The 19119-nt window shown below is 44.2% G+C and overlaps 2 non-coding genes across 2 annotated transcripts; one reads left to right on the top strand and one right to left on the bottom strand.

Annotated features, from left to right (window-relative positions):
* Positions 1-13902: 13902 nt before the first annotated feature.
* On the bottom strand, positions 13903-13977 carry Trnas-cga (transfer RNA serine (anticodon CGA)). The gene has a single exon. It is a non-coding gene; the product is annotated as a tRNA-Ser (tRNA).
* Positions 13978-14113: 136 nt separating this feature from the next.
* On the top strand, positions 14114-14188 carry Trnas-cga (transfer RNA serine (anticodon CGA)). Its single transcript has one exon. It is a non-coding gene; the product is annotated as a tRNA-Ser (tRNA).
* Positions 14189-19119: the final 4931 nt, after the last annotated feature.

Genomic DNA, 19119 nt, shown 5'->3' with positions numbered 1-19119 from the left:
GGATAATACTGGCTTTGGAGGTTTTAGTGAAAACATTGCATTACCATCATCTTCCATAATTGTCGACGTATTTCAGTTCTCCGTCAAATACATGGCGCCTGTGGCTGTCGATTTGTTCCTTGTAATCTATTTGTCTTTTTCTTTATAGTCGCTAGAAAATCCTTGACATTATTTTGGAAATATTTCCCACGGCTTCGGAATTTCGTGTACATTTTGACACGGTTCAGTGGCCCGATAAATTTGGTACGATTAAAGTGACAGAGGTCATCTAACACGACACCTTGTACCAGTTTATCCAGTTACATTTGCACGAGGCAGAAGATCTGTGTAAACTTATGAAGTCTAAAAGGACCACGACAGCAAACTTCAGACCAGTATCACAATTCTAAAGTAGTATGCATGCCGGTTAACGACAAGCGAGTTAATATTCCCGTATTTGCCATTACGTACAGTAGCCTACTTTCTGCTGTTTGCACATCTCTCAGGTAGCGTGTGAAATGTTCTCATCCTTCATTTCCATCACTCTGTTACCCCTTCCCCACCCCACTCAACAGTTTCGAACCTAACACGTTTATCTCTTCAGTCTCGCAGCACTCTTCAACAGTTCTTTATATTACTTACGTTTCCTATGTTATTTTCTTTTACCTACTGCAGCTTGTATTAGTTTCGTTTTTAAGCGACAGATACGTGCGATCATTTTAGGTACTTGCGAATCGCTGTACTCAGTTGAACTCATGCAAATTATTCCTGCAAGACGCTGGAAAAAGCAGACGTATTTTCTCCATTCTTTCAGTGGCTACTAAAATGGCCATCAAACTTGAACTTGTAACGAATCTTAATAATAAGATAATCACGAACGCTGGTATATACCCGGCACAGTCACATTAACGTGATGTTCGACGTCAGCTTCCAATAACCAGTCACAGACGGCATGTGGAACCACTAGCAGTGGAGGGTATATAAAGCGTGTCGGGGAGACACGGTAAACAGTGCAGTCGGTGTCGTAATGCGGAAGCAAAGCGATTTATTTGAAGTCGAAAAGGACGTCGAAAAGGGCATGATCATTGGCTTTCGGCCCAAGGGTGGAAGCATTTCCGAAACGGCTAAATCTGTAAACAATTCGCGTGCCGCCGTCGTTGAAGTATACTGTGCATGACAAAACGGTGCAATCCAAAACAGAAGCCGAGGCAATTGTGGTACACCATGAGCCATAGATGACAGGGATAAACGACGGATGTGGACAAGTGTTCCGGCGAATAGAACTGCAACTGCTGAGGAACTAATCGCCCAGATGTACCAAGGGGCTACCAAAAGTCTCTCCTCAGCAGGTGTTCGGCAAAATTTGCTGCGTACGGACCTCCGCAGCGGTCGCCTGATTCATGCACCCATGATGATGGCAGTTCACCGGCGACGAAGACTGGAATTTGCACACCAATACCGCAACTGGACGTTACCTGATTGGTGAAAGATGGCCTTTTCAGGTAAATCATGTTTTTACTCCATCGGATCGGACAGATGGCCATTGGCGTGTACAGCCCCGCAACAGTCATTGGAAGGATCCCGATCGGAGGAGAAAGCGTTGTGATCTAGGGAATGTCTTCGTGGAATTCTCTGGATCATCTCATCAGTTTGGAAAGCACGATGGATTGAGATCAGTATGCATCTATCATTGGGGACCAAAAGACAATGCAACATGTCACACAGTTCACAGTGTAAGTGTGTGGTTCGAAGGGCGCCAGGATGGGTCCACTGTACACTTCTGGCCACCGAACTCCCCAAATGTAATTCCAATCGAGAATTTGGGACAACCTCAATCAGCCTCTTCGCACCATGGATCCTCAATCGAGAAAGATAGCACAGCCGGCTGCGGTACTAGATTCGGCATGGCTTCACATCTCCGCTTGATCAAGCTGCAAAACGTTGTTATCCAGGCTTGTGACAGGTGGTCACATTAATTTGCCTGGACTGTGTATGGAAGCAGCAGTAAACGACAGGCCTAGGTCTAATTGAAAACTTAAATGGCATATCAAATTAAACCGAGCGAGGTGGCGCAGTGGTTAGACACTGGACTCGCATTCGGAAGGACGACGGTTCAATCCCGCGTCCGGCCATCCTGATTTAGGTTTTCCGTGATTTCCCTAAATCACTCCAGGCAAATGCCGGGATGGTTCCTCCGAAAGGGCACGGCCGACTTCCTTCCCCATCCTTCCCTAATCCGATGAGACCGATGACCACGCTGTCTGGTCTCCTTCCCCAAACCAACCAACCAACCATATCAAATTAACTTTAATTTTTAATGTTCTGCACGCTAGCAGTGATAATATGTTAAAAATTAGTGTACTGGCTGACATATGATACCGACTACATGTAATAATAGCTTATTTGCCATCAGGATTGTTTTCACATTCATAATAATAACAAGTTTTCGTGCTCAAGACCAACTTGAGATCTACAAAAGTGATGAATGAAACACATAAGAGACACAATAAAATACGAGGCGTGTTTTTTAAGTAAGTACCGTTTTGAAATTAAAAAAAGACGTGCAAAAGTATCTCAATCATTTTATTTTTACTGAAAGCCTGTTCCTTAATCTAATTTTATACATAATTTCCGTCAATATTGAGGCACTTGTCATAACATTGTACCAGCTTTAGAATACCCTCCTCATAGAAGTCTGCCGCCTGACTTGTTAACCACTGCATCACCACTGTTTCACCGAGCGAGGTAGCGCAGTGGCTAGCACACTGGACTCGCATTCGGGAGGACGACGGTTCAATCCCGCGTCCGGCCATCCTGATTTAGGTTTTCCGTGATTTCCCTAAATCACTCCAGGCAAATGCCAGGATGGTTCCTTTGAAAGGGCACGGCCGACTTCCTTCCCCGTCCTTCCCTAAACCGATGAGACCGATGACCTCGCTATCTGGTCTCCTCCCAAACACAACCAACCAACTACTGTTTTGACTTAGTCATCGTCTCGAAGACCCTGAACGCCCAGGAACAGATGATAGTCACTGGGTACAATATCGGGGTTGTACGGAGGATGATCTGGAGTTTCCCATCGAAAATATGTGATGAGATCTTCGGTCTGATTCGCCACATGCGGACGGACATTGTCTTGCAGCAAAACAATGCCCTTGCTGAACTTCCATGGACTGTTGTTTTGACTGTGGTGTGACGTAGGCCACCCATGTTTCATCGCCCGTAACAATTTGGCTTAAGAAATCATCACCGTCGTTGTGGTACCGCTCAAGGAAAGTCAATGCACTGTCTAAACGTTTGATTTTGTGCACATCCATACCCAACGTGCGCACAATTTTCGGTAATGCAAGTGCTCGGTCACAATGCCATACAAAAAACTACGAGAAACATTAGGAAAGTCATCCCGCAAGGAGGAAATAGTAAAGCGTCTGTTTTCTCTCACCTTACTGTCCACTTCCTGCATCAAACTTTCATTAACGACCAAAGGACGCTCACTCCGTTATTCACCATGCACATTTGTGCAGCCATCTTTAAACGCTCTCACCCACTTTCTTATCATTCCATCACTCATAATGTTTGCTCCGTAAACTGCATAGATCTCACGATGAATATCGATCGCTTTTTGGCCTTTAGCACTAAGAAATCTTTAACAGCCCGTACTTCACAGTCGGCGGGACTCACGATTATCGGAGACATCTTAAACACTCAGTACACAACGTAAACATGGAAGAATCAGACTGTAATTGCGTCAGTGCGTAGATTAAGGTACAGGCTTTCATGTAAAATTATTGAGATATCTTAGCACGTCTTTTTTTAATTTCGAAACGGTACTTACTTAATAAACACGCCTCGTATCTAAGCAAATTAGTTATCTGTCGTAACATCTGTCATTACACCTGAGGTCATCAAGAAGAGATATGTTACTAGGACAATATTTACATGCAGCCTAGCGTGTGAGCTATAAAAATTTTAGGCTCTCTCAAAATCGTAAAAGACATAGATGGGAACATAAAATGTCAAATCGAAACACCTCCAGCCATCTTAATTTCCAGTTTTGTTTTAATCTGATATTTTATATTCAACAGATGAGATCCCACAACCATCTTGTATAAAGACGGACATACAGAGACTACAATAAAATATTTTGTGTGCGCTAGGGCCGCGTGAGATTAGCCGAGCGGTCTGAGGCGCTGCAGTCATGGACTGTGCGGCTAGTCCCGGCGGAGGTTCGAGTCCTCCCTCGGGCATGGGTGTGTGCATTTGTCCTTAGGATAATTTAGGTTAAGTAGTGTGTAAGCTTAGAGACTGATGACCTTAGCAGTTAAGTCCCATAAGATTTCACACACATTTGAACATTTTTTTATGCGATAGGTTGGCTGAATTTTACAGTTGACCTTTGATATGAAGTCAGCATACACACTCCGCGCTCCCTGACCAAAAATTTCCCAGAAGTGCTCAGTCACATGGATGGCATTTCAGTTGGTAAAAGCGCTAAGGGTTTTAAACATTTTGCGTGGTGTCTGTTTATTCTATATCGTGTCTCCCTACCACATTCGCGCAACGACACTCTGAGGGTGTTTTTTAGGGAATTGAATAGTTTGAACCTGGGACCTGTTGCTGGTAAGGAGATGCCAGACCACACATGACATGTATAATTCAGAAGAGTTCAGTGAGACTAGCGATGACATAACCAAATACTTAATGGTTTCAGCGTCAGCTCCACTGCACTCCCTGTAAAAGAATCTTAATACCAATTGAATTTAGTGGAAGGGATTCAAGGCTTTCCTATTTTTAGTTAGCTGGTACAATAACGTCGAAAAAGCAGTTAGGTTTACCATTGGAAATTTTATTCTACTCACAAAACATCGTTTATAAACTGCACTATTGATAAAAGGAAATGTTTTAATACAGGATGGTAAAAACCAACTGCGTTCAACAAAAATGTGAACGAATATTCCCTGAATGGGTTTCCAAGTTCTACAATGGATCGAAGGATGACCTATGCCATATCACATCTATAATCTAGGTTTAAATTAAGTTTCACAAAAGAGAAAACTATCAAAATGGTCCACAGTGACCCTCAATTATCTTTAATTACTTATCTAACTTGTCGTAAATTACAGTGGCCGATGTGGCTTCTCAATAACTATATAACAGAAAAATCATCGTGTTTCAGATTTTTACTTCAAATGGCAAATGTGAACACCATGAGCTTTAATTGACGATCGAACTAGTATTACGCAAAAATAGGTTGTAACAGATGAGACTTCTGCAGTTCTGTGTGAAGCCTTACGCGCTCAAAAATGCGGCATCGCGTGCGTTCATTACCTTGTCGGTGTTCGTCAGGGGGCGGTGGCCGGCGCAGCTCCGTCCAGCTCGCCCTCTCGGAAGCAACTCTCACCTTGCTGTCCCGGAAGCAACTCTCTCCTAACTTCTCCTTACTACTATTTACCGAAGTTGGCTTAAAAAAACTATCTGGCTGTGTTTTCATCTGACCAATCAGGGTCTGAATGTTAATCTTAAGCTCCACCTACAAAAATTCTGTCTATCCAATGAGAAACGTTATACTTTTCGTGGTGGGGCAATGTTTTTAAAGTTTGAAACGTAACAGAGAAGCGAAAAAGTCTCACGCTAAACCTTGCAGCTGGCGTTGTCCTTTTAGCGTTATCGTAAGATCTATACTGTTCTTCTGGAGGGCTCTAGCTTTTAACATGGGCTGGGGGGTGGTCCTAACGTAACAGAGACGCGAAAAAGTCTCACGCTAAAACTTGCGGGTGGTGTGGTCCTAGCAGTTAGCTGGCTACGTGGGTGTCCGTCCGTCCCTTATTGTAGGGCCTTCTCGCTTAACACGGTTCTGCTCTCGGCTTCTGTTCTCGTTTCTCCCCTCGGAACTGCGTCTGTCTCACGGTGGGAAGGTATGACATGCATTTAGGCATTCTTGTGTTAGTCTGTGGTATTCCATTTGCTCACTCGTTACTCGTATTACTTTGGTTAATTTAATGTCACGATTTATTCGGAGCTATGTGACATACTACTGGATTTGCTTATCATGTCAGGGTTTTCATGGAAGGTGTTGGATTTGCCTGACACCTTACAGGGTACATTTATGCTGTATCCTCGCACCTCGCCGCTAGCTGGTGCCTTGTTCATTTGCGCAGCAGCCTCGCTGCATTTTGTGAAGTGTAATGCATACATCCCGTTGAAGTGAGCCATGTCGGCTCGTTCTATAGTTTTTACATCCTTGTCTACTGGCGCGATCCGCCTCTGTCTAGTCGCCGGATAGTACTTTGGTCGCCTGTTGGTTGAGTCTTTGGTTGTAGTTCATTGGAGCGAATTGTTCACCACATGGGCAACCAGTCGGTCGCAGACAGGGAGAGAGAGAGACAAGAGGCACATGTGACGTACTGTCATCTGTTCACAGGACTTACGTGTGCACGAATTTCTCAGCGACAGGTGGTCGGTAGAGTTTTGTTGCTCGGCGATACTTGGGCCTAATGTCGACGCAGCGGTTTACCCTGGATTCAAAAAATCTACATCTGCATCCATACTCCGCAAGCCACCGGACAGTGTGTGGCGGAGCAAACTTTGAGCACCTCTATCGGTTCTCCCTTCTATTCCAGTCTCGTATAGTTCGTGGAAAGAAAGATTGTCGCCGCGCGGGATTAGCTGAGCGGTCTAGGCCGCTGCAGTTATGGACTGCGCGGCTGGTCCCGGCGGAAGATCGAGTCCTCCCTCGGGCATGGGTGTGTGTGTGTTTGTCCTTAGGATAATTTAAGTAGTGTGTAAAATTAGGGACTGATGATCTTAGCAGTTAAGTGCCATAAGATTTCACACACATTTGAACATTTTTTTAAAGATTTTCGGTATGCCTCTGTGTGGGTTCTAATCTTTCTGATTTTATCCTCACGGTCTCTTCGCGAGATATACGTAGGAGGGAGCAATATACTGCTTGACTCCTCGGTGAAGATATGTTCTTGCTGGCCAGAGTACCCGAGCGGTTGTAGACGCTACAGTCTGGAACCGCGCGACCGCTACGGTCGCAGGTTCGAATCCTGCCTCGGGCATGGATGTGTGTGATGTCCTAAGGTTAGTTAGGTTTAAGTAGTTCGAAGTTCTAGGGACTGATGACCTCAGAAGTTAAGTCCCTTAGTGCTCAGAGCCATTTGAAGGTATGTTCCTCAAACTTCAACAGAAGCCCATACCGAGCTACTGAGCGTCTCTCCTGCAGAGTCTTCCACCGGAGTTTATCTATCATCTCCGTAACGCTTTCGCGATTACTAAATGTCCTGTAACGAAGCGCGCTGCTCTCCGTTGGATCTTCTCTATCTCCTCTATCAACCCCACCTGGTACGGATCCCACACTGGTGAACAATATTCAAACAGTGGGAGAACAAGTGTACTGTAACCTACTTCCTTTGTTTTCGGATTGCATTTCCTTAGGATTCTTCCAATGAATCTCAGTCTGGCATCTGCTTTACCGACGATCAACTTTATATGATCCTTCCATTTTAAATCACTCCTAATGCCTAGTCCCAGATAAATTATGGAATTAACTGCTACCAGTTGCTGACCTGCTATATTGTAACTAAATGATAAAGGATCTTTCTTCCTATGTATTCGCAGCACATTACACTTGTCTGCATTGAAATTCCTTTGCCATTCCCTGCACCATACGTCAATTCGTTGCAGATCCTCCTGCATTTCTGTACAATTTTCCATTGTTACAACCTCTCGATATACCACAGCATCATCTGCAAAAAGCCTCACTGAACTTCCGATGTTATCCACAAGGTCATTTATGTATATTGTGAATAGCAACTGTCGTACGACACTCCCCTGCGGCACACCTGAAATCACTCTTACTTCGGAAGAATTCTCTCCATTGAGAATGACATGCTGCGTTCTGTTATCTAGGAACTCTTCAATCCAATCACACAATTGGTCTGATAGTCGATATGTTCTTACTTTGTTCATTAAACGACTGTGGGGAAATGTATCGAACACCTTGCGGAAGACAAGAAACACGGCATCTACCTGGGAACCTGTGTTTATGGCCCTCTGAGTGTCGTGGACGAATAGCGCGAGCTGGGTTTAACACGATCGTCTTTTTCGAAACCCATGCTGATTCCTACAGAGTAGATTTCTAGTCTCCAAAAAAGTCATTATACTGTAACATAATACGTGTTCCATAATTTTAACAATTTTTTCAAATGGCTCTAAGCACTGTGGGACTTAACATCTGAGGTCATCAGTCCCCTAGACTTAGAACTACTTAAACCTAACTAACCTAAGGACATCACACACATCCATGCCCGAGGCAGGGTTCGAACCTGCGACCGTAGCCATCAGCGCGGTTCCGGACTGAATTACCCTGGATTAAGGAGACATAATTGCTGTATGGGTGTTGGAGTGCTGTTGATTTTCTGGTGCCGTCTGTTCTGTCCTTCGGCAGTAAGGTACCCTTTACTCGATTGACACACGTGGTCCCGTGTTTGAGTTGCTCCCGCTACACTGGATTGCCTGTGGTTCTACGTCACTCTGTCTCATGTTTTAAATTTACGTTTTGGTGCCACTGTTTGAAGTTATCTGAGTGCCATATTTGATGTGCTTGAAAATGTTTTTTTGGTTGCAACTCAATCAGTCTGCTTATCTTGTCATTGGGGCCTGAAATTAATGATGTCATATGTTCTAGGCCGCCACGTGTGTTAGTGACCACTGAGGTCGAAACTGAGTCTTATTTGTATTGGAAGTTGTTGCTTCCCTGACTGATGTAACGACTATAAATTTTCATACGGCCGTGTTAAGTGAACGCTAGCGGCCCAGTGAATCTTGCCTCATATGGGTAAGTAAGTTCCATTACTCTGGTGAGATTTGACCTTGTTAAAAAAAATTAATCTCTCTTGTCGTAAATATAATTACTATTGTAGTTGTTTGTGTGTTATTGCTCACAATTTGTCTGTTACCTTTTAAGACACTTAAGTTAATGTGTTGAATATCCTGTGGTTTCTTGGATATTCCACTAACTTGTTGTTAAATTTTATTGTAAGGTTAATCGGTTAATCCTTTTTGTAATTCTAATTGTAATATTCTTGTTATAATACCTAAGGTTTGGTTGGGGCTTCGGGCCACGCTCACATTGACTTTGTTGTCTTCGTCTGAGGTTTTCATATGTTCTATGACTATTATGTGTGACTTACATGTCTGCTTGTTTGGCCTCGGCTTTCCAAGCTGTTCGTAGCGTTCGGAGGCGCTGCCCAGACGTGTTATCTGTCACCTTCCGGTTCATCGGGCGTAGGCTGTGCGCGTCGGCGGACTCCGCGCGGTTTCCCGTCTCTCGCCGAAGTCTCTGAGCCTCCTGGCTTGCTAAGACATCCCTCTAAGTCGAGTCTCTATCTCGTAGCAATCGGGCGTTAATTTACCCAGTAGTGCCCGTTATTCTAAACCACCTTATTCTGACCTGGCCTGCCGTACCTGCCCCTCCATGTTTTCCCTGTTTAAAGTTTGGTTCTAACGTAATAGTTTTAATATTGGTGCACTTCTCAGTTTGTTAAATGGTATCTTGATTATGCCCCAGTGAATTCTCTGACTGGTCAAATATTAGATATTTGTGTTGATAAGAGCCTTGTGTAATTTTATGTTACTACACAAATGTAAGGATGTAGAGGCTTATCTCACTAGGGGTAAGATAGATACTGCCTACAGGAAAATTAAAGAGACCTTTGGAAATAAGAGAACCACTTGTATGAACATCAATAGCTCAGATGGAAACCCAGTTCTAAGCAAAGAAGGGAAAGCAGAAAGGTGGAAGGAGTATATAGAGGGTTTATACAAGGGCGATGTACTTGAGGACAATATTATGGAAATGGAAGAGGATGTAGATGAAGATGAAATGGGAGATACGATACTGCTGAAGAGTTTGACAGAGCACTGAAAGACCTGAGTCGAAACAAGGCCCCCGGAGTAGACAACATTCCATTGGAACTACTGACGGCCTTGGGAGAGCCAGTCCTGACAAAACTCTACCATCTGGTGAGCAAGATGTATGAAACAGGCGAAATACCCTCAGACTTCAAGAAGAATATAACAATTCCAATCCCAAAGGAAGCAGGTGTTGACAGATGTGAAAATTACCGAACAATCAGTTTAATAAGCCACAGCTGCAAAATACTATCACGAATTCTTTACAGACGAATGGAAAAACTAATAGAAGCCGACCTCGGGGAAGATCAGTTTGGATTCCGTAGAAATACTGGAACACGTGAGGCAATACTGACCTTACGACTTATCTTAGAAGAAAGATTAAGGAAAGGCAAACCTACGTTTCTAGCATTTGTAGACTTAGAGAAAGCTTTTGACAATGTTGACTGGAATACTCTCTTTCAAATTCTAAAGGTGGCAGGGGTAAAATACAGGGAGCGAAAGGCTATTTACAATTTGTACAGAAACCAGATGGCAGTTATAAGAGTCGAGGGACATGAAAGGGAAGCAGCGGTTGGGAAGGGAGTAAGACAGGGTTGTAGCCTCTCCCCGATGTTATTCAATCTGTATATTGAGCAAGCAGTAAAGGAAACAAAAGAAAAATTCGGTGTAGGTATTAAAATCCTTGGAGAAGAAATAAAAACTTTGGGGTTCACCGATGACATTGTAATTCTGTCAGAGACAGCAAAGGACTTGGAAGAGCAGTTGAACGGAATGGATCGTGTCTTGAAGGGAGGATATAAGATGAACATCAACAAAAGCAAAACGAGGATAATGGAATGTAGTCGAATTAAGTCGGGTGATGTTGAGGGTATTAGATTAGAAAATGAGACACTTAAAGTAGTAAAGGAGTTTTGCTATTTGGGGAGCAAAATAACTGATGATGGTCGAAGTAGAGAGGATATAAAATGTAGACTGGCAATGGCAAGGAAAGCGTTTCTGAAGAAGAGAAATTTGTTAACATCGAGTATAGATTTAAGTGTCAGGAAGTCATTTCTGAAAGTATTTGTGTGGAGTGTAGCCATGTATGGAAGTGAAACATGGACGGTAAATAGTTTGGACAAGAAGAGAATAGAAGTTTTCGAAATGTGGTGCTACAGAAGAATGCTGAAGATTAGATGGGTAGATCACATAACTAATGAGGAAGTATTGAATAGTATTGGGGAGAAGAGAAGTTTGTGGCACAACTTGACCAGAAGAAGGGATCGGTTGGTAGGACATGTTGTGAGGCATCAAGGGATCACCAATTTAGTATTGGAGGGCAGCGTGGAGGGTAAAAATCGTAGGGGGAGAGCAAGAGATGAATATACTAAGCAGATTCAGAAGGATGTAGGTTGCAGTAGGTACTGGGAGATGAAGAAGCTTGCACAGGTTAGAGTAGCATGGAGAGCTGCATCAAACCAGTCTCTTGACTGACTGAAGACCACAACAACAACAACAACACTTCTTGCAAGATATATTCATTAATGTCAAGCACCGCCTTTGGCCAAGGAAATGTTGGAATTGTAATCTTTAGCATCTTTGCTGTCACTGTTTGCCCAGCTCTAAAAGCGTGTTGGTGTTATATTTGATTGCACAACTTGCTTGTCAGTCCTTCCTAAATTGGTGCATTTTATTCGTTTAAATTACCTAATTAAACATTAAGTGAATTATTCAAAATGACAGTCACAATCGCATTATTTATTTTGCCGCCAACCGGTTTCAACCCGCGATGGGGTCATCTTGAAGGCAATTTACACCATTTGGTCGCTCGCTGGAGTCGTCACCCTGCCTGTGCACGGTTGGTAACTATGTTGATCACTGCATAGTTATCAACGTCCACAGGCAGGGTGACGACTAGAGCGGGCGACCAAATGGTGTAAATTGCCTTCAAGATGACCCCATCGCGGGTTGAAACCGGTTGGCGGCAAAATAAGTAATTCGATTGTGACTGTCATTTTGAATAATTGATTATTAGTAAATTAATCGCTGTTATCTCCACACAACTATGTTGTCTAAAAATGTAAACATTAACTGGTTCAGCTGAAGAGCTTTTGCAGTAACTGCCTGAATCATTTGCGTTTTATTAATGTTTTTGGTATCTGTGTGTATGACTTTTGTGAAATAACAAATGACTTGTGCTAAACACCCTGCACCTTTCCCATGCCAGTTTAGTTGTTTCCCTACCCTGGGGCGTCCACTGATATTTCAGAAGGTTGATCACTGCTCCTTTCGGACACATATTTTCTGACTCCTTTCTGATGCACTTAGTGAGTCATTATTTTTGCTGTCATAGTTGTTAACACAACACTTCCAAATTAACCTTACTAAATATTGAACTTGGGACGTCGCACTCTAGCATTTCCTTGTAAGTGACACTGAACAGTGGATGACTTGAAACGAGTAATTGGGCGTGACGCATCACACTATATCCTGCGGAAATTCAGTGTAAGGCTTTGGATTTGGCGAATGCCTGCCGAGAGTTACCTACCATCATGTGTGATGCCCATCAGTGAGGTATGGGGAGGTGGTGTTACGGTATAGATGTGTTTTATTGTGGTTAAATTGCAGCCTCCTTTTTGAGCTTAAGAAAAAGCTGAATGTTGAATCTGAGCTCATTTTACAGCACTGTGTACTGCGTGCGGTGGAGGAATAGTTGCGAAGTATCAGTATGACAACGCCCATTGTCATAGAGCAGCATCATTGAGGCAATAGTTTGTGGACACTAACATTCCTAAAATGGACTTGCCAGGCCAGATTCCCGACTTGAAACCAATGTAGTACCATTGGGATGAATTGCAATGTCTACCTCCTTCCAGCTCCCAGCGACAAACATGTCCTGCCTGTTTTTGGCTCTTGATGAAGAATGGGCTGGCATTCCTCCACAGGTTTTCAGACACCTGACTGAAAGTTTCCCCAGCAGAGTTCAAGCCGTCACAGAGTTGAAGGGTGGGTACACTCGATATTAAAGGTCACTAATAGGTGTCCAGAGGCATTTGATTATCTGTGATAGTTGCTTTCTTAACGAACTTCGTGACTTCATTAATATGTTGTCATTAATTTATTTTTGTGGTAGGACTGTCTGAGGAGATAGAAACGTAGCTGGTTAATTTTTTTTTAAGTGTTACTGTTCACATGGTCACTAATTAGCCTTTTCTAATTCGTTGAGATTTCACACAGAGAGTTTAAGAATTTAATAGAATCAGATATTATTGCAGTTATTAAATTGAAGTTAACTCCAGTTAACAGTGCGTGAAATACTAGAACAGTACGCTTACCAAGGCTCACATGTATTCGAGAGGGTTTTGTTAGGAGGGGCGTTTGAAAAGTCCGTGCAAAGTCAGAGAAATGGCACCACCGGCGCGTTTAGAGGTCATGTTTAGTTAGTAGCATCTTTGGAAAGAACGCACACCAAGCCATATTGGTCTATTTCTTTGTGTTTGTCATTCGTGTGAACCTAGGAATTCGAGTGATTGTCAAAAAATGGACGAAAAAGATTTTCGTGTGGTGATTAAACATTACTTTACGAAAGGCAAAACGCCTCAGGAGATTAAAGAGAAGCTTTATAAACATTAAGATGACTCTGCACCTTCGATTAGAACAGTTTATAAGTGGTTTCACAATTTTCGGAGTGGTCATATAGGCACAAGTGATGCTGAACGTTCTGGACGCCCTGTGGAGGTTACGACTCCATAAATCATTGATAAAATCCATGATATGGTGATGAATGACAGAAGAGTTAAGGTGCGTGAGACTGCTAGTGCTGTGGGCATCTAGAATGAACGGGTACATAATAATTTGCTTAAACATTTGAACATGAGAAAGCTATCCGCAAGATGGGTTCCGTGATTGCTCACGCTAGATCAAAAACGGAATCGTGTGAAGTGTTGCAAGGATGCAGAATGAGATTTTCACTCTGCAGCGGAGTGTGCGCTGATATGAAACTTCCTGGCAGATTAAAACTGTGTGCCCGACCGAGACTCGAACTCGGGACCTTTGCCTTTCGCGGGCAAGCGCTCTACCAACTGAGCTACCGAAGCACGACTCACGCCCCGTCTCACAGCTCTACTTCTGCCAGTATCTCGTCTCCTACCTTCGCAGGAGAGCTTCTGTAAAGTTTGGAAGGTAGGAGACGAGATACTGGCAGAAGTAGAGCTGTGAGACCGGGCGTGAGTCGTGCTTCGGTAGCTCAGTTGGTAGAGCGCTTGCCCGCGAAAGGCAAAGGTCCCGAGTTCGAGTCTCGGTCGGGCACACAGTTTTAATCTGCCAGGAAGTTTCTTGTTGCAAGGATGGTTTGCAGCTGTTCTGGAAGAATCCGCAGGACTTTAAGCGTCACTGTGGATGAGACATGGATACATTAATATACTCCTGAGACAAAGAACAATCTAAACAATGGGTTACCAAGGGAGAATCTGCACCAAAAAAGGCGAAGACCATTCCATTGGCCGGAAAGGTCATGGCGACTGTCTTTTAGCTTTCGCAAGGGATAATCCACAATGGCTATCTGGAAAAGGGTAAAACTATACAGGTGCATATTATTCATCGTTATTGAACTCTTTGAAAACCGAGCTGAAAGAAAAACGCCGGCTATTGGATCGCAAAAATGTCCTTTTCCATCACGACAATGCACCAGCACACACCTCAGTAGTTGTAGTCGCAAAATTAATGGAAATAAGATTCCAATTCGTTTCACATCCCACCTATTCTCCGGACTTGGCTCCCTCGGACTACTATGTGTTCCCCAATTTGTAGAAACGGCTGGCGGGACAAAGATTTTATTCAAACTAGAAGGTGATTGCAGCAACTAATAGTTATTATGCAGACTTGGACAATTTCTATTATTCGGAAAAGATCAACAAATTAGAACAGCGTTGGACGAAGTCCAAAAGGAGACTATGTCGAAAAATAAAAAAGGTTTACCCGAAACACGTAAGTAGTTTTTATTTTTGCACGGACTTTTCAAACATCCTTCATATGTTGAGAGTTCGTTATCTCTCTCCCTTGTTCTGACGTCCCCATTTCCACCTTCATTCCTAAAAAAATGTCTGCTCACTCTCTCTCACGTCCTCAGGAGACACCACCTCCACGTAGCACTGTCCGTGCGGGCGAGGAGGTTTGCGTGCTCTGGATCCGGAGGGCTACGCCGGCGGTAGCGCAGCTGCCAGCAGGGTCCGCCATGCCGGACAGACCGATGGGGAGGAGCCAGACCAAGTGCGTCCCACAACCACCTATTGAAAACCTGTCTCCTATCCTTTTCCTATCCCTAGCCCATCCTTTTTCTTTTCCTTCCCATTTCCCGCCACTTAGCCAATGCTGGCGGTTAAACCACGTATAGGGGTGCGGAGGAAATGCCAAGCCCGTATGCCGAACATCTGGCACATCTTCAGTGCCTGGGCGATAAGGTGGCAGGCGATCGGAAGCGGTGGGCCAATCACTCGCCCTTCTTAAATAACCTCATTATTGAAACCGAGACGAGAATACAAAACCGGATGGATAGGAATTTCGTCACGGCCCTGTGTTCCAGAGGGAACGACAGGAGCCGGCCGGAGTGGCCGAGCGGTCCTAGGCGCTACAGTCTGGAACCGCGCGAGAGTTACGGTCGCAGGTTCGAACCCTGCCTCGGGCACGGATGTGTGTGATGTCCTTAGGTTAGTTAGGTTTAAGTAGTTCTAAGTTCTAGGGGACTGATGACCTCAGAAATTAAGTCCCATAGTGCTCAGAGCCATTTGAACGACAGGAACTAAGTAACTCTGTCACTCTCTGTCGCTCGCCCCATTCCATCTTCCTCTTCACCAACTCCCTTCCCCGCGTCTCTCTCTCTCTCTCCGCCCCCCCCGCCCCTCGCTCTCTCTCTCTCTCTCTCTCTCTCTCTCTCTCTCTCTCTCTCGCTCTCTCTCCCCGTCGTCTAAATGTGCGGGAGCTTGTGTGTGTGTGTGTGTGTGTGTGTGTGTGTGTGCGTTTGTGTGCGTGTGTGTGTGTGCGTGTGTGTGTGCGCGTATGTTGCTAAGCCAATATGCGTGCTCGATAGCTTTATTAAATGCACGATAATTGCTTTTTTGACACATAATATATTATGCTGTGCTAATTAATTTTCCAGGAAATTCCCGGACTGTTAATTTAGAGCACAAACCAAGTACCTTAAATGTTTAAACTTGATGAGTCAGTGTGTTAACTCTGACCTACAACGTTGATATTAAATATACACATCCACAAAAAAATCTTACAGGACGAGAGGAGGAAATTTCACGTGCTGAGATTGTATGTAAACTTAGTACAATTATTAGAAAATCTGGGCTAATTTACAAATAACTTGACAGCAGGAATCCATTTGTCAGTATGACGCTGCACCCGCTCTGGAACCGATTCGATTGAGATGAATGTAATAAAGCCATCCACTCCCGAGGCAAGTTGGTCCACAACTGTTGTACCTGGTCCTCGATATCCCGCATCCTGGCACTGGGACAGAGTTGACGTCCGAGCTGGTCCCACACATGTTCTATCGGAGACAGATCTGAGGATTTTGCTGACCGCAGGAGTACCGTAACATCATGCAGACAGTTCGTAGAGAAACGTTCCATGTGTGGAGGATTATTGCCCTCTTGGAGAATGGCATCGCCGTGTTGTCGCATGAGAGGTAACACATGAGAACGCAGGATATCCGTGTTGTACTACAGTGTCGTCAGAATTCCCTCAGTCGTCCCTACGGCTCCCCTCGTCATGACGCCATGAATGATACTGGCGTACCTCTCCCAAACATTGAAAGGTTGCCACCATACTCGCCGACGGTGGTCATTCGGGATGGTACGGAGCGGCGATTCATCGCTGAACACAATCTGACGCCATCCTCAGCGCTGCGTACATCACGGTTAAGGCGCCACTCCAAATGCAGCCGCCAGTGTTGTGGAGTTAACAGCAGCCTACGCATGGGGGGATAAAAAAAATGTTGAAATGTGTGTCAAATCTTATGGGACTTAACTGCTAAGGTCATCAGTCCCTAAGCTTACACACTACTCATTCTAAATTATCCTAAGGACAAACACACTCACACCCTTGTAACAAGGAGGACTCGAACCTCCGTCGGGACCAGCCGCACAGTCCATGACTGCAGCGCCTGAGACCGCTCGGCTAATCCCGCGGATGGGGGGGATAGTTTCCTAGTCCGGCTGCATTTAGTCTCCGATCAATGATGTGGGATAACACAGGATGTGTCAGGGTGTCCATTACTTGTTCTCGGATGGCAGGCGTAGATATGACTGGGCTAAGATGTGCTTGGTGCACAGTTCGACGATCCTCTCTTGTGGTGGGCAGACGTCAAAACTGACACTTTATTACCCTTAAGTAGATTCAAAAGCAGTGGTCTCATTGATTTAATAAAAAAATCCAAAAAATGGGGTGGGTGTCGTCAGACAGTAGTTGCGCGTATTGTCGTCCGCAGTACGTTCGGCTCAGCACGGTAATACAACTAATGCTTCGTACCGACTTCGGCGTGAAGCTGAGAATGAAATATTTAAGGAAAATAACAACCATCAAAAAGTTATAAATGTTCGCGGGGCCTATGTCCGACTGGTGTAGGCCGCACAACAACGTCGTTATTAGTAGCCGAATGACCGAATCATTCTTTGCATAGCTTGCATGAAAACCCTGCAAGATACAAATAAAATTACCGCTCCAAGTATCTCAGGGATGTATAGCGTAAGATGTAATGAAAAGTAATGACTGAACACGAAAAGCGTTCGGTCATTAACGTCCACAAACAATGCGCCGTCGACGCCTTTGTTCCAGCCGCGATGTTCTGAAAACGCATGATACAAATTAAAAGTGATATAAAAGCACAAGAGATAACGAAAAATCCGAAGTACAAAATATCAGCCCAACGAAATCAGTCTAGCGATTAGATATGACATTTTACGAATCTATACACTCACGTAATTGCGTAAATTTAAAGTAAGAGCACGTGTGCATCGTTTACAGAGCTATTTCACAAACAGTTCATACTGTACATACAGAATAGGATGAAATAAATAGAAAGAACAGAAATCGGAGCTTTGACGTCGAGCACGTCTGCCTCACGTTCTCGCGCAGTCGAGTATCCGGCCACTGTCACGTACGAACACGCCACAAAACTGCATGTTGCCCGATTCGACCACCTGGCCAATGGAGTTCCTGAATGAGACCGTGTTCAATCTATAGCAGGTACCTATGGCATTGTCTCACACGAGTACGCTGCTTCTCCGTGTCCTTCGCAATGATTACATCTGATACTGTTCACGCTCCGTATATACACTACCAGGTCTCATATCAACACTAAAACACGAACAACACTAATCCACACCTGTGGCCATTTTACCTCTCACAGAGAATTACAACTCTAATAATTTATGTACCGCCGATGGTGTTTCGAAGTTACATTGATATCCGACTGTGTCTTCTGGCTGCTTCACTTTTTTACCATGGAATGTATTTTAAGAGCTGTTTCTCTTTGTGGACAAAGAAGGCTACAAATTCCGAAAAGGAGAATACAACTACATAGGCTCTTCCAATAGAGATTGGTTGTGGCTTGGACAATTCAGAACGGAAAACTTCATAAAAACATGGTGTCTTCCAGGATACAGCTTTTTGAACTTTTGACGAAGGATGACCGTGTAGGAGATATTACACGTATCATAACAGTCTGTATTTGCAACTCAAGTCCAAAAATGTTATCATGAATTCCAGTACTTTTCGCAAACTGTGTGCAGGTATGTTCTTAATCGTAGTTGGTGTCTAAATCATCGTCTTTAAAATATGTGCGTGCGAATGTAAAACATGGACAGGCAGTTCTTCCATTGTTCGCGTGTTCTATCTGTAGATTTCAGTCTTTTACCAACTCAACAAGCAATATTCTTGTGTATAAAGGTCGGATGAAGCCATGTAAGCCGGCCGGGGTGGCCGAGCGGTTCTAGGCGCTACAGTCTGGAACCGCGCGACCGCTACGGTCGCAGGTTCGAATCCCGCCTCGGGCATGGATGTGTGTGATTCTAAGTTCTAGGGGACTGATGACCTCAAAAGTTGAGTACCATAGTGCTCAGAGCCATTTTAACCATTTGAAGCCATGTAGAAACATCGCCGGGGCTGATGAAGCGTCCAGGAGAGTAGTCACTGAATAACTGTACCTCTAATTGTGACAAATGTGTGCCAGTTCAA

The sequence above is a fragment of the Schistocerca cancellata genome, chromosome 5, assembly GCF_023864275.1.
Source record: "Schistocerca cancellata isolate TAMUIC-IGC-003103 chromosome 5, iqSchCanc2.1, whole genome shotgun sequence".
In the NCBI taxonomy this organism is placed as follows: domain Eukaryota; kingdom Metazoa; phylum Arthropoda; class Insecta; order Orthoptera; family Acrididae; genus Schistocerca; species Schistocerca cancellata.
This window is presented reverse-complemented; position numbering and strand designations above follow the sequence as displayed.